Genomic DNA, 4,894 nt, shown 5'->3' with positions numbered 1-4,894 from the left:
AGTACCAACATACTTCCACACACAAGCCAATACCAAGCACACGACACAACATCCGCAATCATACACATACATACAAATAAATGGCAAAAGCAGTGAAAAAAAAAATCTGATGAAAATGTGATTTGTCAAATAACATGACAGTAAACATAAAGGCAAACATTCCATGCGAAAACCTCCAACACTATTTGCTTAATTGCAGCAAAACCAATATGGCATAACAATGCAACAATGGCTTTTGACACACAGTCTAGTACACAGCCAACAGTGCTCATGTTTGGCTACTATACATCATTCCACACAATAGACAGCTGGAGTCTGCTACTCCAAAGACAGTCTTTTTCGCCATATGTCTCCACGAGACATGAACAATGAAGTAAAATCAATACAAGAGAATAAAACAACATAGGGACTACAGAATAATGACTGAAAACCACAGTGGTTTTGTAAAAGAGAATACTTTATCAAGACAAGTGACAAACATAATACACAAGATGTACAGAAAGAGGAAGCAAGTTACATTGTAGTGGTAACGTATTGACAATGGCGTTCAAGTTTTTCCTCCATTTTAATAACATTGACACAGTTCATCCTGTCTTCTGTGCCAGGTACTTTGGGCGCTGTGTAAAACACTGTGGGGGTTTTCTGTGCCGAATTGACACTCAAAGCACACACAGGGTTTAATAATACGTGATGTGGATAAACCAGAATAGCACCGGTACCCACTCAACCACTCTGCTCAGGGGCCTGTTTTATGAAGAGTTAAAATTGATTATAAAGTTGATTTCAACTGTAAGTCTATGGCAGCCTGTGTGGTAAGGAAATTCAAAATTGATTTTATCTTGTGATAAAACGGGGCCCAGGTCGACTAAACTCAACAATGAAATGACAACAACAGCATGGTAGAAAACACCATCCAAGCTAGACAAGACGTAAGAAAATTGAGGAGTTTTTAATGTTTCAAAAGATTTCACTGAACACTGTCAGTGGTAGAAACAATCCATGAACACTGTATTGATAGCACAACTTCACAACTCTTCCACTGATTTTTACTCTAAAATATTTGTTGTGTTTTCGTGTTATTCAAAATAATTCAAAATCACATAAAGGCTTGCTAATTTCAGAGAAATTAATACCCACTCCCTTCCAAACACTTTATGGCTTGGATACTACAACACGACAACAACTGGATCCAAAGGGTACGAGGTTAACTTGTTTTGATTTCATTTTTTCATTTCAAGAACAGAAATTGAGTAGAGGTATGTGTGCATGCCAATGGAAAGGTTATGAGGTCATGATGTCATCTAATTTGCATATATGGTTGTAACTAATATCATCATACTGGTTGGTAAAATTATGCGAAACACTAAAATTCACACAACTTTCTTATCTCATGGCTGAGTTTGACGAAGCTCTGCCATTAATTTCATTTTGTTTAATTTTGTCCATTAAAGCCAACTTAAACATGCTATTGTCAGCATTTTTGAAATGCAGTAGATAATTTTAAGTTTGGTGTTAGTGCTACCTCAACACTATCGCCAGTGACAGTCCCTATCTTGAAGTCAGGCAGTGTCAGAAGGTTGACCACAGGTAGCAATGCAGTGTTGAATGTCATCTGTTAAAATGAGCTCCACTTTTCATGATGGCAATTTATGTGTCCTTCTCCACAATGGATAACAGCAGCTCATAGGGATTATTAGATTTATCACTTAAAGTGAAAACAAAGTTCTGGTAAGGGCTTGAGAACCCGTCTGGCACCATTTCATATTTGCTTGCAATATATCGAAAGAGTCTACAAAGAAACTTACCTGGCTGACGCGGTTTGCCGGAATGATGAGTCGTTTTGGAGTATTTTGAGAAAAATAATAAAAGTCGGTAGACCGACTTTTCTTCCAGAAGGCTCCAGGCTAACTCGGTCTCAGGGAAAACTCGACACAGGAAAGTACATGTTAATCCTGTACAAAACAAATGGACAGTGCGCGGTCCTCAAGCCTGCTAGTATACGCACATCACCTCAGTTGCTGAGACGCGGGGTCTTTGAAGTTTTTGTTGTTGTTTATCAAGCGTCTTTGATTGTTTTTAGAGGTGCATGATAGGCGCACACTAATTTTGCATGCGCGCCAAAGAGGTTTTTTGATGTGCGCGTTGTAACAACTCGGGCCATTACTGCGAGTAGCCAGAATGCTACAATGTAGTTTATACAGGCCGCTCCCACATGCATAGTACAACACTGTACAATCCAGAGGGACAACCAATACAACTCATCCCGCCGTCAAGCAAAGCGAGGCCGAGTTATCCCCGAGTCCGAGTCTAGCCTGACCCCGTTCGGGTAAGTTCTGAGACAGAACGTTTTTGGTTAATATTTCCCATTTTCATCGTTACCAATCAAATATCTTGTTATTACAGCATTATTCCGCACATTTCCTAGGCATACGTTCACATTTTGGAGCAAAATTTGATAACTTTTGCAGGCATACCAGAACTTTGTTTGGGGTTTAAGAATTGGTGCTGGTGTTAGCATTGCTATAACTATGAGATCCACACTCATGTCCCCGGATGCACATCATCCCATTCACATATAATATATGCATGGTCTATGCTTTATATGCAATAGCTGCCTGCAACAAGTGCTCTTCAGACACACAGCCACATCATCTATGTCTGGGAGCAAAGTTAAGAACATATTGAATTTGCAGATGTAGAGAACTTTGTTCCATTTTAAGGCTTCCACATCACTTGTCTAATGCAAAGCATTCATGGTTGTATCTTTTCATAGTTGACTTGAACTAAACGCAATTACTTCTTCTTCTTCTTTCTTTTTTTTTTTGTCCAGCAATTCCAGCATGATCCCGCAGACTTTGCTGCAGTGTGACAATAAAAGTGGTGTCTGGGATCTACATGTATAGTCATGATCAGTACTGCTTGCATTAATCGGACCTAGCACCAGCACTAACACCAAACTTCATAATATCACCCCATTGCAAAGTTTTCTATGGTCAATTGTGGTGTGATCTGATGAAGGAGGGACTATCTGCTGCCAGCTGCATGGCTCATTAGGCAAGTCTTTTGTTATTAGTGTGCAAACAGCTGATTATTCATTTTTTCTTGATAATCAGAATAAAGCAAAGAAAGGTTTTTCCTATGCATCAGTGAAATTTCCTGCTCATGGGAAACTTGGTCCTTTTTTTTTCCATTCCAAGGTATTGAATCTGTAAGCCACAGTTGTGGTGATGACTGATATTTTTTTTTTCCCAGCATTTAAAGAGACATCATGCATCATCACAAAAGTACATTTACAAAAAGCTGTTTTCATGCTGCATTCTGGGCTGCATATTACACACTATAAAACAACCTGCACAGAAGAGTTACAAAAAGGTAAGGTGAGGGGGGAGGGGGAGCTATCAGCTACAATCCTGCCACGAAGAAGCTTGCTATGCATGAAGTCCGGCATGAAGTCATCATCGCTGCAAAGACATGCTTCGTGCGTATCTCAAGTGAGAGTGAATAGAATACTGTAAACGTCAATATTTTCGCGCGATTAATTTTTCGCGCTGAGCGGCTCGAAAACGTATTCGCGGGTTCTTAAATTCGCGCTCCGCAGCAGGTTACTTTACTGTAGTACACATTCACTGCTTTCATCCAAAGCCTCTGCTACATAGCTTACGACAAGCGACGTAGCGAGCGGCTCGACTGCGAGTACAAGCACTCAAATACGTAGTACAGCTGTGACTCTAGTACCGTAGTCACGGGGGACTGTAGCATCGATGCGTGCGGTGCACACATGCATGCTACAGTACACAGCAATCTAGGGTATCGTCTCTTCGCACAGTACTAGTAGCGTAAACATGCCTGTACATTGTACTACGTAGCAGTATCATCGATGAAGCGCACACAATTCATCCCGTTCAAAATGTGCGTAGAAAATTGTGAAGATATATTCGCGCGTTTTTTAATTCGCGCTAGCCGAGCGTAGCGCGAAATCCGCGAAAATTAATGTACCGCGAAAATTTCCACGTTTACAGTACTGTATACGCCATATATTTCGCGAGTCTAAATTTTCGCAAATCGGGAATTCCCGACAATTTCGTGAGAGGTTAAATTCGCGATTGTGGAGTCCTGCACTGAACGAAGAAATGTACACATGTACGTCACATCCACATCGGGATCAGTGTCAATATTTTCGCGTGTTTTTAATTTCGCGAACAGCACCCAACACGCGAAATTCGCGAAAATAAAAACCTCGCGAAATATTCGGCGTATACAGTAAGCCACTGGATAAGAACTTTTACAGAGCCGCCCCATCTGTTTCGGACACATTGCAGCTAAATACTGAATCCCCCCCCCCCTTTTTTCCCAAATTCTGGGAGGATGCTTTCAGAATATCCTCATCCATTACAACTGGCAACTACTTCCACACAACATGTCTACCTTGTACCAGAGGAGAAACACACAACAGAGATTGCTTGAAGCATTTTGCACTTGTATCTTGACAGTCTGGTAATACTGGGTATGAGACTCATCCAAATGCAGTACAACCTTCTCTTACAGCATATATCACAAATAAAGATAAAAAGGCTATCTTTCTCTCCAGATTTTCCTCAGCGATTAGCCATTAAAGAAGTTACCATTAATTGTCCTTCTATCGGCGAAATGTAGTATAGAGACACGACCCAGAAATGTGCCTCATGTCCAATCAGCCTTGAAGAAGACTTGGCCAAGCTTTCAGGATGTCCTTGGTATCTCCAGTGATAAACACATGATTCGTATGTATGGAAGCATGGCACAATAATGAGGGTCAATTTACAGAATTGTGATTCTTCTGTTTGTTTGCTTGCTTTCTAACCCTGGCCACACGTACTGTTGAGTGTCCAGATTTCATTGAGAAAACTTTGGCAAT

Source organism: Diadema antillarum, unplaced genomic scaffold (assembly GCF_040938485.1).
Source record: "Diadema antillarum isolate AM-2024a unplaced genomic scaffold, OU_Dant_1.0 seq00002083_RagTag, whole genome shotgun sequence".
NCBI classification, from domain to species: Eukaryota; Metazoa; Echinodermata; class Echinoidea; order Diadematoida; family Diadematidae; genus Diadema; species Diadema antillarum.
The sequence above is the reverse complement of the archived record's forward strand: the minus strand, read 5'-3'. Positions refer to the sequence as shown.